Source organism: Mirounga leonina, unplaced genomic scaffold (genome assembly GCF_011800145.1).
Source record: "Mirounga leonina isolate KUSES-001 unplaced genomic scaffold, KU_Mleo_1.0 Mir_101664, whole genome shotgun sequence".
NCBI lineage: Eukaryota > Metazoa > Chordata > Mammalia > Carnivora > Phocidae > Mirounga > Mirounga leonina.
The window spans coordinates 14,520,436-14,540,993 of record NW_023270175.1 but is presented as its reverse complement, the minus strand read 5'-3'; the positions used below and the strand labels follow the sequence as shown (position 1 = coordinate 14,540,993).

Here is a 20,558-nt window from a genome sequence, read left to right as displayed (position 1 = left end):
AAATACTAAGTATGTGTAGACCTTAATTGCAGGTACTTTTGCTATCAACTTCCCATGGTCAAAAAACAATCTGTTCAAATGGAAGAGAAGTACTACCACAGCCTCATCAAAGCTGCCAGATTACAGCTGTGTAACATTTAACCCAGATAAAATACTAAAAGGGACTAGCTGGGCTATGAGAAGGGTAGCCAGATAAATTATCCTCCAAACTTGGACACCTTGGAAAGTGAAAAATAATGCTGCTAATAATTACACTGGGACAACAGGCATAATTCAGGGTTGCCTCAGGCAAACCTGATTCTCCAGAATCTCACACTATTCCTAATACTCTGCTCAGTACATGCTTGGGGGGAAAAAAAAAAAAGACGGTCACAATAATTCTGTCTCTACTTTGTATGTGCATTAATTGATTTCTTGGGAAGAATTAGCAACCCCTGCATTATGTTGGCACAACAGGTCTTGGAACATCATCTCGGAGTAATGTTCAACGCAAGGCTTCTGTCTTGCAGGCTGGCAATAAACTTCAGTCTTTCCTGGCCTTGTCATTTACAATGGTAGTAATTCATATATACCACAAGAGCTGAGATATATCTGGATACAACAATTTTTGGAAGATAGACTCCATGACTCTTCATTATTGTTTCCCAGATGTCTGAAAACATTTTGACACTAGCGTCAAGACCCCTTGTTCAATCAGCATAAGGTGGATGACAAAAATCAAGATTCAAAGAAACCAAGGCTGGCTGACAGGCTGAGATGAAATTTTTTTTTTTTAAAGATTTTATTTATTTATTTGAGACAGAGAGAATGAGAGAGACAGAGAGCACATGAGCAGGGGAAGGGTCAGAGGGAGAAGCAGGCTCCCTGCCGAGCAGGGAGCCCGATGTGGGACTCGATCCCGGGACTCCAGGATCATGACCTGAGCCGAAGGCAGTCGCTTAACCAACTGAGCCACCCAGGCGCCCGCTGAGATGAAATTTAATAAGGATATTAAACATTACGTTCTGACTTTAGAAATCTGTTGCACAACTAAAGGAAAATGGAAACTTGGTTTAGAAAGAAGTCATGTGAAGGCAAACCTCTAGATTAAAATCTTGGGATTTTAGTTAATTAAAAATTCCATTATGAGGGGCTGGCTCAGTTGGTAGAGCATGAGACTCTTGATCTTGGGGTTGTGTGTTCAAGCCACATGTTGGGCATAGAGCTTATTTTAAAAAAAGTTCATTATGAGCCAACATTACATGGCTACTAAAAAAGAAACTTAAAGCAACTCCAGGCTGCATTAATGTCCAGATGTACAAGGTCCAGATCCAATTCAACTACATATTGAATATTATTTTCAGTACTGAAAACACTTCAGAAGGAACATTAACAAAGTGTCGTATCTACAGAGAGCAATCGGGATGATGAAAATGGTGTCCAATGAGGAACAGGTAGAAGAGCTGAGAGTGTTTATCTCAAAGGGAAAAAAAATGTGGGGAGAGGGCTGTAGAGGAAAGAATAATTACCATTAGCTATCTAAAAGGCTGTTATACAGGAAAGGGATCCAAATTCAGTGTAGCCTGAGGACAGAAGTCGAGTCAATGAATATAATTATAGCCAGTAAATTTTAACCCAATACAAGGAGGAACAGTTACAACAATCAACAGCGGTGCAGAATGGATTGGGGGTGCCTTGTAGATTTCTCCCATCATGAGAAGGCACTTGGGCATAGAGTAGGAGGCAGGACAAAACATTTCTAAGTCTATAATGACCCTGAAGAATTAATGCTCAATGTAATCCAGAACATATGAAAATTACCTTCTCTGAAGTGCTAAGTTTTATTTCTCAGGTCAATCAAAATAGAAGTATAAAATCAAGGATCTATTCTCATTTTGTAATAGCAGATATTTGTATGGTTCAAGTAGTCACCCCATTTCAGATATTATTACATAAAACTCCATCATTCAATAATAGCAGGAGAATCTCTATTTGAAGCTTTCAAGTGGAGACCTCATCTTCCCAGGGGTTATTTCCATGCTAATAGTTTGGATTTCACTGTTTTGAAAAGCAGATACTTATTTTTTTATTTTTTTAAAGATTTTATTTATTTATTTGACAGACAGAGATACAGCGAGAGAGGGAACACAAGCAGGGGGAGTGGGAGAGGGAGAAGCAGGCTTCCCGCAGAGCAGGGAGCCCGATGCGGGGGCTTGATCCCAGGACCCCGGGATCATGACCTGAGCCGAAGGCAGACGCTTAACGACGGAGCCACCCAGGCGCCCCGAAAAGCAGATACTTATTCAGAAGCACCCAACTGAACACTACATATACATTATCAGAGTGTGAGCTTTTGTTGAAGGGTGCGAAAGCAGAATTACCAGAGAGGTTAAGGGTGAAAAGGAGAAAAATGACTGACAACAGATAGAAACCTTGGGATTGGCGGAAGGCACCAAAAGAAAGGGATGAAAGAGAGGATTTTATTTATAAAGGATTTAAGTGAAGTGAAGGTGGAGAGATGATATTTAGAAAATAAGTATATATGGAGCACAGGAATTGTGAATAGAGAAGAAAATGGGGTATGGATATTGGAGAAGGGTGATAAAAAGCTTTGGATGTGAAAAAGTCTTAAGTGCAATAAAGTATGCTGAGATCATTTAAGGCTTCTTTGTGAAAGCACACTCACGCTCTGTATTGGGTAAGCAGAAAGGTAAGAAGGCACACAGAAAAATGTCAAAGAAAGCTCTGTAATTAAAGGGGCTAGGCAGTCAGTAATCTTGAACGGAATGGTGGTTGGGAAAAATGGTACTATGGAAACCAACAATGGCACAGAAAAAATCAGCAAGCAGTGCCACATGCATGGAAAATTTCAAGATCATGAGATGTTGTGTTTAAAATATACACATACCAAAAAAATACACTTACATGTACATATACATACATACACAGCACACATATACATTTAGCATAGTCAACTGAGTAAAGATAGCCACATAAAACCCACCTACTGGTATCTGCACACAATACAAAAGTTTCTACTTCTCCTAGGCTTTTATTACTGAAGTTGTCAAATATACAGAAAAAAGGTTATTTTAATGGAGAAAAGGACATAAAGTAAGGTATACATCAGACTGCCACCGCATGAAAACATATACTTACAGATAAGACTTGTTTTTGTTTTTTGTTTTGTTTTTTAAAAGATTTTATTTATTTATTCATGAGAGACAGAGAAAGAGAGGCAGAGGGAGAAGCAGGCTCCCCAAGGAGCAGGGAGCCCGACGCGGGACTCGATCCCAGGATCCCGGGATCATGACCTGAGCCAAAGGCAGATGCTTAACCCTCTGAGCCACTCAGGAGCCCCCAAGACTTGTGGGTTTTTTTTAAAGATTTTTATTTTATTTATTTGACAGAGAGAAAGAGTGCACACATGTGCACTCGAGCAGGGACAGAGAGAGAGGGAGAAGCAGGCTCCCCACTGAGCAGGGAGCCTGATGCGGGGCTTGATTCCAGGACCCTGAGATCATGACCTGACCCGAAGGCAGATGCTTAACCAACTGATCCACCCAGGTGCCCCTGGATAAGACTTATAAGGTAATTTTTTTAAAGTAAACTCTTCCCCAAACATGGGGCTTGAACTCATGACCCCGAGATCAAGAGTCACATGCTCTGCCAACCGAGCCAGCCAGGCACCCCCCCTTTTTTATTGTAAGGCAACTTTTATTAAGTGGGTAAATTAGGTTAGGGTGGCAGGAGTACAGGTGATCCTTTTCTCCATCCAGAATGTCTTTTTTTCCCCCCAAATGTCTTTAATAATATTTTCACTTACAGTCTCTCAGGTTGGCGCTGTTGGCCCGGATCAGGAGCCCAGTCATGGGCTAACTGCCCCCTCAACCTCCTCCACTGGAGCCCTGCAGAGAGTAGGGAGGGAATTGTGCCTCTACCGGCTGCACTGCCAGACCAGTCCTTGCTGTCCTGTGAAGCCCTGTGGAGCTCAGCAGAGCTGAGCACTGAGATCCAAGCTGACTCTACAGATGCATTTGGTGAGCTGTGGATTCCTGGCCTGCGGTTGAGTGTGCGCATGCGCCCACCTAGCACTCCACAGAGGCAGCCCGGCACTCAGCCGGACTGTGGCTGCCAGGGCATCCTGGAGGTGAAGAGTATGTCTGACAATCAATTTCATTGGTTTTTTGCTAGAAAGAGCAAAACTTGGACATTTTGAGTTTTGTGGATTACTACAACATGATCATAAAATACCTAATGTTGACAATTTATTAGGCCATGCAGATTTCCAGGGAGACTTACTACCTATAAATAACGATAATTATCACAAAGGTATTTCAACAAACAACCCACTACTTAGGATTTTTATACAAAAGAAGGGAGAGGCAGATAACAGTGCTTTTGGTACAGACATGCTAATGAAGAAGGAAAATGTTTTAGTCAATGCATTGTGTTCTGTCAACCACAGAAAAAAGCCACATCCAGTCATTGGTATGCCCCAAGATGTTAGACCTGCATCTTCTATTACAGACACAAATATTCTCCCAGAAACACATCATAGGGTTAGTTTATCTTTACAAACACAGCACTGAACATTCTCTAGGACTCTATAGCCAGGATGGTTTCAGAAAGCCCAAGGGAGACACCACATGGTTTAGATAAGTCCCAGGGATCTTTAACATCCTGGCTTATTCCAGATCAGGTTCACAGCACAGGGTTACTGGATATTAATGATGAAGTTTTAGAAGTTAATGGCATAGAAGTTTCAGAATAGAGTTTTGATCAAGTAATAGGATGACTGTAAACAGTTGCAATCTCATCGTAACAGCGAGACAAGTAAACCAGAATAATGTTAGGAACAGTAGGACTTTGGCAGCTCTAGCAAATCTACTGTTAATAATAGCCTTCTTTGCCATCCACAGCAAATTAAACCGTATGTTGACCAAAGGATGAAGACGACATTATTATTGAAGATAATGGTATGCTACAGAAGATTCCTAAAGCTGTTCTCACTACCAGAAAGCCTGGAATGGTTAACACACATAGAACAAACTTCGTTTCAAGTCTGGACAAAATGGTTTTATCCTTCTAATTGAGTTTAACATCCCTAGCAAGTTGCACGAACAGAATTTGAAACACATGTACCAGATCAAAAACTCTTAGATTATGGAACAATCATTATGAAATCATCATTCGAATGTTTTCTGAATAAAGATGTCGCTGGACTTGTAAATATGGCAGGGCTTGTAAATATGGCTAGTCGAAGAACTTTTAAACCTCTGAGTCAATGACCTGGAACAGGCATGAGAACAATAGTGTTGCAAGTTTAAAATGTTATGAAAATAAATAGAAACAGAAAGTAGATTAGTGATTGCCCATAGCTGGGGCAGGAGGGGAATAGGGAGTGACTGCAAATGGTTACTGGGTTTCTTTTCAGAGTAACGAAAACATTCTAAATTAGGCTGTAGTGATGGTTGCACAAATGTGAATATACTAAAAGCAACAGAACTGTACACTTTAAAATTAATTTTACGGTAGGTGAGATACATCTTGATAAAGCTGTTTAAATGCTAGTTTGGCAATTGTTAGTATAAACTGGTGGATCAGAGGTGATTTTTTTTTAAAGATTTTATTTATTTATTTATTTGACAGAGAGAGAGACACAGTGAGAGAGGGAACACAAGCAAAGGGAGTGGGAGAGGGAGAAGCAGGCTTCCCGCCGAGCAGGGAGCCTGATGCGGGGCTTGATCCCAGGACTCTGGGATCATGACCTGAGCCAAAGGCAGACGTTTAACGACTGAGCCACCCAGGTGCCCCTCAGAGGTGATTTTTTTAAAATTAATTAATTAATTAATTAATTAATTTATTTGAGACAGAGAGAACGAGAGAGAGAGAGCACATGAGAGGGGGTAGGGTCAGAGGCAGAAGCAGGCTCCCCACCGAGCAGGGAGCCCTATGCGGGACTCGATCCCGGGACTCCAGGATCATGACCTGAGCCGAAGGCAGTCGCTTAACCAACTGAGCCACCCAGGCGCCCACAGAGGTGATTTTTAATTAAAAAAAATTTTTTTAAGTAAACGCTACGCCAAACATGGGGCTTGAACTCACAACTCTGCAATCAAGAGTCACATGTTTCACCAACTGTGCCAGCCAAGAGCACTGGATCAGAGGTGATTTTAAGGCTAAAACAAAGGGAGCTTTGCTAATGAAATTATGCGCTTTTTATACAGAAAACTAGATGTTACTATACATTTTCAGAAGTAGGTGAGAGGGGCACCTCTCTCTCTCCCACTCCCCCTGCTTATGTTCCCTCTCTCGCTGTGTCTCTGTCAAATAAATAAATAAAATCTTAAAAAAACAAACAAACCAGAAGTAGGTGAGAGGACAAAATCACTTCTATTTGAAGTGGTTAAATATTTAACCACTAATATTTCTTTCAACTACATTCTTTAAATTCTAATATGAAGTCTAATTCTTATCTCTTTTGATACTCTGAGGACCTCAGTTCTTCTCAATATTTTATTTAATGTTCTTCTGTTCCTAATTGTTACAAATCATTTTCTGAAATGCATTTTTTTCTAACTTCTAAGAAAGCAAACCAATTGGCTGTTTTTAGGAGCTTCTTTCCATATTATGAAGCACTGAAGCTATGTTCCTGAATTATGAAATTCTGTGGGTTTTTAACATTCACTTTGTTCATCTTATGGCTTACATATTTATAAACTAGTTCCAAATAGATATAATTTGTTATGAAGTGCAGTTAATTGCACTGACTCTGGTAATATAGGAGACTCTCCTTTGATTCTTATCTTCATTCTCTCTCTCATTGCAAAGCATTCCTTTTGTTGTGTCTACATTTATGTTAGTGTGCTTTTGAACTCTTTTAATGTATTCAAGTAGTGTGAATTGTTTTGAATACAAAATACACATAGATTAAAAGATTTTTACACACAGGACAGATTTGTGTACTTTTTTTATACAAAGATTTTAGATCTTCAGTGGGATTATTACAGGATCACTGACTACACTTTAGGAGAAAGTTGTGGTATTTATTGTTGACAGAGTTTATCATCATATTATTTTCATTAGGCTATTTATTTCTCGCATATCCACTTAGAACAAATAAGAGTAAGGCTGCCAACTTTCATTCTTTGCCTGACTCCTTGGGTATTTATCATTGTACAATGTGCACAAGCACTACAGTATGCATGTACATAAAAATTAAGAATATCATGAAGTACATAGGTTCCCTACAGTTTACGTGTAATTCCCCCAAAAGCTATTTATTAATTTATTATTTTATTTTGATTAAGTAATCTCTATGCCTAATGTGGGGCTCAAACTTAGGACCCCAAGATCAAGAGTCACATGCTCTACTGAGCCAGCCAGGGACCCTTACTAATTAATTTTATGGTAGATCTACTAAAGGGTGCCTTTTTAAATTTATTTTTTAAAAATTTATTTATTTGGGGGGGAAGGGTGGGGCAGAAAGAGTCTTTGAAGCAGACTCTGTGCTGAGTGCAGAGCCCCATGCAGCCTTGATGCCAGGCTTGACTGATCTCACAACCCTGAGATACGACCCATTTAACCGACTATGCCACTAAGGCGTCCTTATGCATGCCCTTAGAAACAGTTGTGTGCTATTAAAACACTGAAAGAATCAAATGACTACATTCTGAAGGGCATATTCTCTGAACAGTGTAAAAAGAAAAAAAAAAGAAAGAAAAAGAAAATCCTAATTGGGGAAAAAAAAAAACCCTCTAATGTCAAAGCAATAGAAAAAATCCCATGCAGAGAGAAGTATTTTTTGTGAGATTTAATATCAGAACACTATTCAGAAATGTATTAAGCTTTTTAATAAATACCTGCCTTACTTGAAACAAAGATTAACAATTTTTTTAAAGATTTTATTTATTTATTTGATAGAGAGAGACACAGCGAGAGAGGGAACACAAGCAGGGGGAGTGGGAGAGGGAGAAGCAGGCTTCCCACTGAGCAGGGAGCCTGATGCAGGGCTCGATCCCAGGACCCTGGGATCATGACCTGAGCCCAAGGCAGATGCTTAACGACCGAGCCACCCAGGCGCCCCAAAGATTAACAATTTTTTTAAAAAGTTGTCTGGTAGTCAATTATTACTTGGCTTAGGCAATTTTAAAAAACAACGTACTCGGGCGCCTGGGTGGCTCAGTCGTTAAGCGTCTGCCTTCGGCTCAGGTCATGATCCCAGGGTCCTGGGATCGAGTCCCACATCGGGTTCCCTGCTCGGCAGGAAGCCTGCTTCTCCTTCTCCCACTCCCCCTGCTTGTGTTCCTGCTCTCGCTGTCTCTCTGTCAAATAAATAAATAAAATCTTTAAAAAAAACAAAACAAAACAAAACAAAAAAAACAACGTACTCCATAATATCATGAGTTTCAGTTATGACAGCATCTTCGAAAATATAAGTAAGCAGTTTCATATGTATACCAGACAGTGATGAAAGTCTGCAAATTAATACAAATTTATTTAAGATAGCTAACTAGGAAACTGTCTCTGATGACTGAAAATTAACCACTATAAATACCTATTAAAATTTAAGTCAAGGGGCGCCTGGGTGGCTCAGTCGATTAAGTGTCTGCCTTCGGCTCAGGTCATGATCCCAGGGTCCTGGGATCGAGCCCACACTGGGCTCCCTGCTTAGCGGGGAGCCTGTTTCTCCCTCTCCCTCTGCTGCTCCTCCTGCTTGTTCCCTTTCTCTTTCTGTCAAATAAACAAATAAATAAAATCTTTATAAAAAAAGAAAAAAAAATTTTAAGTCAAAATAGCACCTGAGTAATAAATCACCATTCTTAACAAATAAGTAAAAACCTTTAGTGTTGGGGCGCCTGGGTGGCTCAGTTGGTTAAGCGACTGCCTTCGGCTCAGGTCATGATCCTGGAGTCCCTGGATCGAGTCCCGCATCAGGCTCCCTGCTCGGCAGGGAGTCTTGCTTTGCCCTCTGACCCTATCCCCTCTCATGTGTTCTCTCTCATTCTCTCTCTCTCAAATAAATAAAATCTTTAAAAAACAACAACAACAACAACAAAAGACCTTTAGTGTTTGTTTTTTTTTTTTTCTATGAAGCTCATAGATCTTTATAATCTATCTATGCTTCACTCTTCTGGTCTCTGGAAGAAATTTATCCAATCACTACAGGCTCACTTAATGAACTACAAATTCTTTTCTTTTTTTTAAGATTTTATTTATTTGAGAGAGAGCACCTGAGAGAGCACAAGCAGGGGGAGCAGGAGAAGGAGAGGAAGCAGCAGGCTCCCCGCTGAGCAGGGAGCCTGATGTGGGGCAGGGCTCAATCCCAGGACCCCAGGATCATGACCCAAGCCAAAGGCAGCCGCTCAGCCAACTGAGCCACCCAGGTGCCCCTGAACTACAAATTCTTAACGTTATTCCTGCAACAAGGGGCTTTGTTAACCTCTCATCATGAAAAAGCATTTTTTAAGTAATTATATTGATATGGCACAACACAAAAGGAACTAAATGATTGTTACAGGTTGAATCGTGCCCCCACAAAAGATAGGTTTAAGTCCTAACCACTGGTTAGGAATGTGAACTTATTTGGAAATAGGTTCTTCGCAGATGTAATCAAGTTAAGATAAGGTCATTAGGATGGGCCCTCATCCACTATGACTGAAGTCCTTATGAGAAGAAACACAGACACAGAGGCACGTAGGGAAGATGGCCATGTAAAGATGGAGGCAGAGACTGGAGTGATAATGCATCAAAAAGCCAAGAACACCAAGGATCAGTGGCAACTCCAGAAGCTACAAGAAAGGCAGGGGACAGATTCTCCCTAGAATCTTCAGAGAGAATGTGGCCCTGTCAACACCTTCATTTCCAATTTCTAGCCTCCAGAACTGTGAGAAAATAAATTTGTTGTTTTAAGCCACTCAGTTTGTGGTATCTTATTATGGCAGCCCTAAAAAAACTAATACAATGATGTTAAAAATATGACAGGAATTATGCAAGCAATATATCCCTATTAGCTCCCACTGGAGCACTATTATGCTTAAATGCATTAAGTAATTAAAGGTATCTGTTTAAAACTCAGAAAATGTAGTTTTTAGAATCTCACCTATGACATCTTTGCTGATTCTTCCACTCAAAACCCCAGAATGATTACTCTTTATGCCACTACTATATCCTCTACACAATTTGCTGATGCTCCAAGTTGTACTAGAACAAGATTTGGGAATTTCTGCATGCATGTCTGTATGTGTGTATATATATAGTACATTGTTAGAATGAAGGTCTTTTTTGGCAAGGACTGTGTCTTATCATACCTGTATTCCCAATGCCTCAGGCAACGCACAACATGCAGTAGTGCTTAATAAATGTTGGGCGAAACAACAAATGCTGAACCACCTCTATTAGGTTACTGCTGTTATTATGCCACATCCTACCCACCATCTCCCCTGGACACTTGAGATCACCGTGAGCACTAAAAATTGTTAATATATGCCTAGGAAATGTGAATAAAATAGGAAATACATGCATACCATGCAAACAGTATAATTCTTCAGTGATAAAAACCTATACTAAAATCACATTTCAGGGGCACCTGCCTGGCTTAGTAGGAGAAGCATTTGAATCTTGATCTTGGGGTCATGAGTTCAAACCCCACCTTGGGTACAGAGATTACTTAAATAAAAACTTATTAAAATTCACATTTCAAAAATGTTATAGGATTAAAAAATTTTTTCATAGTAACAATCAAAATTTTATGTGTGTTCACCATAAAACACCATCATAATTTCAAATTTATCTTAAGATTCTTTCTTATTACATGCAGAAATATTATAAGTTTTGCTCATTAGTTGCCTTTTCCCCCTATAGAAGATCCAGCACAGAGATCTTTTTTTCCCATTTATTATTTTTAAAATTAATATATAACGTATTATTTGTTTCAGGGGTACAGGTCTGTAATTCAACATTCTTACACAATTCACAGTGCTCCCCATAGCACATATCCTTCCCAATGTCTATCACCCAGCCACCCCATCCTCCCCCCCCTCCACTCCAGCAACCCTCAGTTTGTTTCCTGAGATTAAGAGTCTCTAATAGTTCAGCACAGAGATCTTTTAAGATAAGAAACATCCTCACTGACATAAAAAGGAGGCCAATCCCTCTTTTAATTACCTTAAGGTATTAGCCAGTTAGTTCCCTGTTCACAAATAGCATTTTGAGGGGCGCCTGGGTGGCTCAGTCATTAAGTGTCTGCCTTTGGCTCGGGTCATGATCCCAGGGTCCTGGGATCGAGCCCCGCATCAGGCTCCCTGCTTCGCGGGAAGCCTGCTTCTCCCTCTCTGTGTCTCTCTCTGTCAAATAAATAAATAAAATCTTTAAAAAAAAAAAGCATTTTTACAAAGTTGTAGTATGTACGTAAATTTATCATAATATTAAGAAACTGAACTTTTAAAAATGATATGCCCTGAACAAAAAGAGTGTATCACCTTTAAAGTTCAGCTATATTTACATTAAAATTCAAATTTTAGTCAAATTGTTTCTTTATACTAGTAGGGTTCTTCAAACCATGAAGCCTATTTTAACTTTAAGTCATCTCTATACCCAATGTGGGGCTCAAACTCACGACCCTGAGATCAAGAGTCGCATGCTCTTCCAAGTGAGCCAGCCAGGCACCCCTCTTTCAACTTTAAATTAAAAGGTCAACAAAACATTTTTGAGGTTAATTACATTCAATCAAATCAAAAGTTTATTCCCTAAAATTAAGCACTATAGCCATTCAAATAACTAAATGGCTTTATGAGCACTTAGCTCATAAGCTCAGTCAATAACCTGAACTTATGAATACTGCTATATACAATATGTGCTTGATCATGAAACCTACTTCTGTAAACACCTGCAAGGGCATACTGAGAATCAACAAACAGAATATCAATTACATGTTCTATACTTGGTTTATAAAGTCATAGTAATACTTAAATTTTGAGCACAGACCTCTAGTCTTTGCCTAATTATTTATAATAATTAACTCCACAGGTACAGTTGCTCAGAATGGACACACAGTAAGGTATTCCCTCATCTTTTAACAAATTATGCAACTGTGTTCCCCAAAACACTGTTTTGAATGAGCAATACACAGGTTTGGGGCTCAATAATTCACTGAAGGCTATTACTATTATAATACTATACTATCACTATTACTATTATTCCCTCTTCCATTTCATTGGAAACTGTTCAGAACTTAAGCAATTTACAGTGCTTGCTAATCAGTTGCCTTTGATTAAAAAACAAACGATCTACAGTCCAAACTGTAGATCCATGACATAATTAATACTATTTACGCTTATTCAGAGCCCAGATTAAAACCGTTGCTAAAATTGGAACAGGCAGGAAAAAAAAATCTCAAGATGGATATTAACTCAATCTTTAATACAAATATTTTCCTTTTTATTTTTTAAACAATTTTAAAGATTTTATTTATTTATTTGGGGGGGGAGAGAACACAAGCAGGGTGAGAGGCAGAGGAAGAGGGAGAAGACTCCCCACTGAGCGTGGAGCCGAAACTGCTGATCCCAGGACCCCGAGACCATGACCTGAGCTGAAGGCAGACGCTTAACCCACTGAGCCACCCAGTCGCCCCTAATGTTTTCTTTTTTAAAAGAGAGGAATTAAAAAAGAATCTTACTACCCAGGCTGTGACCTTTAGTATATTTATCCTTTCAGAACCTTTTCTGTGTGCATATTATAAATATTTCTAGAGGGGATTTATTATACATGGTATTTTATAACTTGCTTTCTTTCTTTTTTTTTAAAGGTTTTATTTATTTTAGAGAGAGAGAGTGAGAGCATGACAGCAGTGTGAAGGGCAGAGGGAGAAGCAGACTCCCCACTGAGCAGGGACTCCCCAATGCAGGGCTCAATCACGGGACTCCAGGATCATGACCTGAGCTGAAGGCTGACACTTAACCGACTGAACCACCCAGAAGCCCTTTTTTTCCATTTAATAATATATCATAAGCATCTTCCCACATCAATCTTTATCTGAATTAGAACATTATTTTAAATGGATGACTAGTACATGACTATACAAATGTATCATGACCTCATCAAATCATAGTTCTTTTTTTTTTTTTAAAGATCCCATTTATTCATTTGACAAAGAGAACACAAGCAAGGGGAACGGGAGAGGGAGAAGCAGCACCCCCCTTGCCCGCCCGCTGACCAGGGAGCCTGACATGGGGCTCTGGGATCATGACCTGAGCCAAAGACAGAGGCCCAACCCAATGAGCCACCCAGGCACCCCTCAAATCATATTTCTTTTTTTTTTTTTTTTAGATTTTATTTATTTATTTGAGAGAGAGCATGAGAGGGAAGAGGGTCAGAGGAAGAAGCAGACCCCCCATTGAGCGGGGAGCTCGATGCGGGACTCGATCCCGGGACTCCAGAATCATGACCTGAGCCGAAGGCAGTCGCTTAACCAACTGAGCCACCCAGGCGCCCTCAAATCATATTTCTGAACACTAACTTTAGATGTATATTTTTAAAAAGAGACAATACACACATGATCAAACAATTCAAGAAGTCACCTCATTCATGCTACCCTGTACCTTAAACCCTCTGGTATTCCTTGAAGGGTTTCAGAACAAGCCTTCCCAAAATATGCCACTTTGGCATGTGGATTACTTTAAGCTGAAGTCAATCAAGGCCCAAAGAGGAAAAGCTTTACCTTCCCCTTAACTGCCTAAAGGAATTTAGATAAAGGGCTTGGTCCAGGAAGAGAAATCAGAGATAACTATAAAGAATTTGGGCTAGGTGTGCTTAAGCTGGGGGACGCTCTGCAGGGCCTGGAGATCAAACTCCTCTCTGTGTCCCACTCTCTCTGTAAGGCCTGGCAAACATTTGTTTATCAAACATTTGCTCTTCCCACCTTCTTGTAAACTGTCTTCCTCCCCTTTGAAGTCTCAGACCCCTATCCCCCTTCTCCTGAGCTCAGGATGGCATATAAGCCTCAACCACCTGACTGCCTGTGGCTCTCATGTTCTTACATGGCTTCTGTATGTACTTAAATTTGTTTTTCTCCTGTTAATCTTTTATATCAATTTACCAGCCAAAGAACCTAGAATAGTAGAGGAAAAAACTTTTCTCCCCAACAGTTGGTGAGCCAAGCAGGAGCAACTTTACTGACTGATCACTGCTTGCTCCAGGGCTATGGCACCTGAGAAATCTGGCACCTCTGATAGGCATGGCAGAAGGTAAGAATTCTTACCATGTCAGTCTTCTGGATCTCTGCCTGAAGGGTCCAGTGGAAATGAGAGTGGTGCAAGTCCTTTTTTTCCTTTTCTAAATTTAGATTAGCAGGAAAAAATATTTGTGAAACTAGTTCCTTGGGAATAGCAACTCTGGTAAAGATCTGTTATGAGTACTCTTGATTTTTTTTTTTTTGAGTACTCTTGATTTTTATTGATCCTTTTCCTCCCAGAGACTGTCACTGTTTTTCTTTGTCTCTGTTGCGTTGTTTGTCATAAGAAGGAAGACCATAGGGTAGAAACACAGGCATGTAAGTCTGCTGTTCAAGCAGGCCTCCCTGATTGGTGAATTCATGGTTCTCACCAGACCGGTGTCTGTTTAGACAAACTTTGCTGTGGGTTAATGAACACATGAGGTAAAGGCTGTTGCTAAGAAACATCTCGGAAGCCAAAGCCACAAGACTGGAGGGCATGGGTCAAGTATTTAAGAGCTATTACAGCACTGGCCACCTAATCCAAAGATTCCTGTATTAGAATAAATTGGAACAGAACAGGTTAGATTTATATTAGGTCACCTGCCAATCTCAAAGAAGTTTCCATGCAAGTTACTCTGTAAACTACCACATGATCCCCAAACCAGTGGCACATCCCTCTTAGGTATTAGTTTGGCTCTGAGAGACCCAAGGCTTAGCTAAAGCTGTTAACATACATATATAAAAAGCTGGATGAAGTTTTCCTTTTGTCTTGTTCTATGTCTTGAGAGCGTGGCTGTGTGACCAGTGAGAATACTGTCTCTTGTCTCTGCCAGCCAGAAGATGCACATACCAGTGTGCATCTTGGTGGCCAAATAGACTGGGGTTCTGAGACATGAAGTCACAAGCAGCACTCTTTTCATCTAACATGCCAGCTCTCAGGGGAGTCTGTCATAAGAGGTCCCAGTCCATAAGGGGCTTTTGTCATGTCAACCTTCGTTGTTTTGTTAGTGTTGGAAAAATCCCATTCTGGTAGTGCCTGGTGGGTGCCAGATTAGTGGGTCTGCGAGTGGAGGTTTTCTTGTGGGAAAACAAGAGACACTGTTTTCACACCATTCTTACAGCCTGTAACAACAAAGGGCTTTACTTTCTTAGACTATCTTTGGGAGTGAACTTTCAGGATCTTGTAAGGACTGAATCTTTTGCATTCTCTTGTGGGATACCTCTTGCATCCTTGGTTAAGCCATAAAAAGGCTTCCTGATCTGAACTGCTGTCAACATTAATAGACGCTACTTGTTGGGGGACCTCGGTGGTTCAGTCAGTTAAGCATCTGGCTCTTGATTTCCATTCAGGTCATGATCTCAGGGTCATGAGATCGAGCCCCCATGTCAGGCTCTGTGATCAGCAGGGAGTCTGCCTGAGATTCTCTCTCCTCTCCCTCTGTCCCTCCCCGCCCCATGTGTGCTCTCTCTCAAATAAATAAATCTTAAAAAAAAAAAATAGATGCTACTTGTCAATGGCCAGATGATGGATCTTCTGAAATGAAGAAGTTCTATATTTGAAAAAAAATTTTTTTAATGATTTTATTTACTTATTTGACAGAGAGAGACACAGCGAGAGAGGGAGCACAAGCAGGGGGAGTGGGAGAGGGAGAAGCAGGCTTCCCGCTGAGCAGGGAGTCCGATGCGGGGCTCGATCCCAGGACCCTAGGATCATGATCTGAGCCAAAGGCAGATGCTTAACGACTGAGCCACCCAGGCGCCCCTGAAAAAAATTTTTTAGAGAGTTCCCATCCTAAACAACTGTCTTCATGGTACCTATGGGAAGACCAAATTAAAAAGTAGACACAAAGACACAGAAGAGCTAGCCTTAGAGACTCCCTTAACAAGATGTAAGAATAGGGGAACCTGGGTGGCTCAGATGGTTAAGCGTCTGCCTTCGGCTCAGGTCATGATCCCACGGTCCTGGGATCGAGCCCCGCATCGGGCTCCTTGCTCAGCAGGGGGCCTGCTTCTCCCCCTCCCTCTGCTTCTCCCCCTACTCATGTTCTCTCTCTCTCTCTGTATCTGTGTGTCTGGAATGAATAAATAAAAAAATCTTTAAAAAAAAAAAAACAAGATGTAAGAATAGAAATTAGAATAAAAACTAAAGTCCCTAGTATGAATTCCCCTTCTTAAAATCTGGCCCATCTCTTCAGCAAATTCCTTTAGCCCCCAAAACTCCTTCACCTTCCTCAGAAAATTCCTTAAAACACCTAGCTGCTTATTTCAGCTTCCCTTTTCCTACAAGATTTACAGGGTGCACTCCAGCATGATCTCTAAGCCCAGGATAGACAGGTTATTCATGTAAATACTAAAAGTCAGAAAATAAATTTAACAGAAGCACCCAGGATGGACAATAATGCTCAGACATAAGGCTTATTTTGCTGGGTTCTATAATCAGGCTCCTCCAGCTTCCAGCCTTCCCATGCAATATCCCAAAGAATTCATGTCCCCTGGACAGCAGCCCTTTTAAATTATAAAAAGCCCTTTTACCTCTACTTTCAGGAGCCTACCAAATTTAAAGAGGAATTAAAAAATTAATGGCCATTTACAACCCCACTCAGAGGGATCCTGTTTGGCTAAGTGGTATTCTTTCCACCCATGATTATGCTGCAGTTATCAGACAAGCCAGACCACCCCCTGAAAACCTCCCCCTGCCTGGAATTTCTCCTAGGCCCTCCTACAAATATCAACTGAAGGCGATGTTTGGGGGCCGAAAGGGAGGCTCCTCCCCTTAAGGTGAATTCAAGGTTGAATTGTACACTAAGAAAGAAGGCCTTTATTAAAACGTCTTATACAGACTTTACAAAGGCATACTGCATTAAACTCAGAAAATGCTTGCTGTCTATCTGACAAGCATTTAAAAACTGACAAGATATTTAAAATATTTTTTTTCAGGGGTGCCTGCCTGGCTGGTTCAGTTGGTAGAGCATGCGACTCTTGATCTCAGGGTCACGAGTTCAAGCCCCACGATGGGCGTAAAGCTTACATAGCTCTGTGGCAGGAGACTGGCCAGATTTAAAGGTAATATTCAGAGCTTGACAGGAACTGTTTTGGCCTCCTCCCCTAGTTAAAATAAAACTATGTACCCAGAGGGAAAGAAAAATCTTTTAAAGCCCTTGTGAAAGGATTTATGGGTGGATCAACCTACGAGACCATTTAAGTTGCAACCCAATTCTTTGAGGAACTGAGAGCACCTGTCTTTATCTTACAAATCTTTGCAAAACTAGAAATGCAACTCTAGAGGCAATTCAAAGTTCAGCTATTCCTTTTCACCATTCCTAAAACCTCTATTTATCTCACAAGGCTTGTAAATATTGGCCTAAAGAAACCAAAATCTTTCTTGGAGGAACTTGCACTCTTTCCCTGTGACTTTGAGATGTAAGTGTAAACTCTTACATAGACCATCCCCAGTTCCTAAGAGTGGTGTGACAAAATGGCAGGGGGGACGGAGACCGTTTTAAAATACAAACTGCGAGCTTTGCTCAGCGGCAGTATCACAGCCGAGGAGGTTCATGTGAGGTGCAATTGTTGCTAATACAAACTGCTAAAAAGGCTTTTGTGCCCTAACTCTAGACTGCAGCCTCCTTAAATATTACCTGTCAAGGACAAATAACAGATCTTATAAGTCTTCTCCATAAATATGAGCAAAAAAGCTTCTATTCAGGTAAGCTAAACTTACTCTGTTCTAAGATTTTTTTTTTTTTCCCAGAGAGAAAGAGCGTGCCTACATGCAAGCATGAGCGGGGGAGGTACAGAGGGGGAGAAGGAGGAGGGGAAAGAATCTCAAGTGGACTCTGCCCTGAGCATGGAGCCTGGTGTGGGGCTTGATCTCATGACCCTGAGATCATCACCTGAGCCAAAACAAAAAAGTCAATAGCCACCAGGCACCCCCCAACTGTTCTTTTATAAACTAGTGAGTTTTGCATTATCATACCCACCTCATGGCTAAAATGCCCAGTGTGGATCTTGAATTCACAACCCCAAAATCAAGAGTCACATGCTCTATCGACCGAGCCAGTGAGGCACCCCTCTCATAGTTAAAATTTTAAAACAAAACCTACAAGGTCTCTAATTGTATTTGTGTATATGTTTATCTGTGTGTTGTAGATGGGTGGCATTTTCTATCTCCGGATGGTATTACTAAAATTAATTTGTAAAAGAGCTCTATGTAATTGGCTTAAAATTAAGTGCTTATAAATTAAGTATCCCGGGGCGCCCGGGTGGCTCGGTCGTTAAGCGTCTGCCTTCGGCTCAGGTCATGATCCCAGGGTCCTGGGATCGAGCCTCGCATCGGGCTCCCTGCTCAGCGGGAAGCCTGCTTCTCTCTCTCCCACTCCCCCTGCCTGTGTTCCCTCTCTCGCTGTCTCTCTCTCTGTCAAAAAAAAAAAAAAAAAAAACCTTTAAAAAAAAATAAATTAAGTATCCCTAAAGTTCTCAGGAATATAACAGAAATTAACCCAAATGCTTCTCAGGTCCATGTGATCTGGAAAAATATTCAGTACTGAAGTCAGTTAAAGTTGATTAGTTTAAGATAGGAGTCTGCTTGAGACTCTCTTCCTCTCCCTCACTTGGGCTCGCTCTCTCAAATAAATAAATAAATAAATAAATAAAGATTTAAAAAATAAAAAATAACATAGGCATGTCTTTAAGAGTTATCAACACTGAATATAATGCAGACATTCAACTTCTATTCTGCCTAGGTTTGCTAGTCAAATAAGTTCATGTTTGTTTTTTTTAAAGATTTTATTTGACAGAGAGAGACACAGCGAGACAGGGAACACAAGCAGGGGGAGTGGGAGAGGGAGAAGCAGGCTTCCCGGCGAGCAGGGAGCCCGATGCCGGGCTCGATCCCAGGACCCCGGGATCATGACCTGAGCCGAAGGCAAACGCTTAATGAATGAGCCACCCAGGCGCCCCAAATAAGTTCATGTTATAGCTTTTACAAAGTTTGTCAGCAAGAAAAATAGCTTGGGATGATGGCTGTCTAATGTCTCATGAAGTTTTTGTGACTAGTCTAAACCTAACTGTTGGGGAGCAAGTGATTTAGACAGATGTGAGATGTGAGTGGGATAAGAGTTTTCGGTTGAACTACTGAGCAGTAACTATATTTTACAGTATGTGTACTTAAAAACAGCTTCTAAAATCTTTTTGGTAACTTTATTATTTTATGTTTTTTTTAAAGATTTTATTTATTTATTTGAGAGAGAGAGAGAGCACAAGCAGGGAAAGCAGCAGGCAGAGGGAGAGGGAGGAGGAGGCTCCCCACTGAGCAAGGATGCCCGTGCAGGGCTGGATCCCAGCACCATGGGATTATGACCTGAGCTGCAGGCAGACGCTCAACTGACTGAACCACCCAGGAGCCCCCTTTTTGGTAACTTTAAAGTTTAGAGTTTTGCTAAGTTAAATGATGGAAGTTTACTGAATATCTAATTTCCAAATAAGATAAAATAATGAAACATTAATTACTGAACATAGGTTTTTATCTAGTTTTGGCTTCCTAGTACAGATAGACTAAAGATAAATATGGGTCTATTAGTAAACATGTCTTACGCCACATTAAAAGACTAAAATGAAGAAGCATATGCTTCTAGGAATTATGAAATGTACTCATAAATTTGCCACTCTAAAAGAATACTGGTGTAACAGTTCATAATTGCTTACTACTTAGTTTTAACTAAAAAGAAAAGCAGGTTGCGTTTTTGGCTAAGAAAGTGCATGAGGTATGGAAATGCATTTGTGTTCCAGGGAAAAGAAAGTAAATTTGTCCTGAAGTAAAACTGGTTATTTCAAAATGGGAAAGGTGAAAAGAAAGGACAAATAGAAAGTTGGGAACAGAGAAAGAGAAAATTCTACCTCGTGTAATCAAGCTGGCTAAAATTGAGTTGTTGGGGCATCTGGGTGGCTCAGTTGGTTAAGCGGCTGCCTTTGGCTCAGGTCATGATCCTGGGGTCCTGGGTCAAGCCCCGAATCAAACTCCCCGCTGAGCAGGGAGCCGGCTTCTCCCTCTCCCTCTGCCCTTCCCCCCTGCTCATGCTCACCCTCTCTCAGGCTCTCTGTCTCTCTCTCAAATAAAATCCTAAAAAAAAAATGAATTGAATTGTTATTACAAGGGTTTTTGTTTAATTTTATTTTTTTAAAAAGATTTTAGGGGCACCTGGGTGGCTCAGTTGTTAAGAGTCTGCCTTCAGCTCAGGTCATGATCCCGGGGTCCTGGGATCGAGCCCCACATCGGGCTCCCTGCTCGGCGGGAAGCCTGCTTCTCCCTCTCCCACTCCCCCTGCTTGTGTTCCCTCTCTCACTGCGTCTCTCTCTCAAATAAATA

General features: G+C 40.8%; 1 protein-coding gene and 1 pseudogene across 3 annotated transcripts in view; one reads left to right on the top strand and one right to left on the bottom strand.

Moving 5' to 3' along the window:
• XIAP (X-linked inhibitor of apoptosis) overlaps positions 1-20,558 on the bottom strand; it is a 76,906-nt gene that overhangs the window by 41,390 nt on the left and 14,958 nt on the right. The window lies entirely within an intron of this gene.
• On the top strand, positions 2,766-5,270 carry LOC118011006 (annotated as a pseudogene).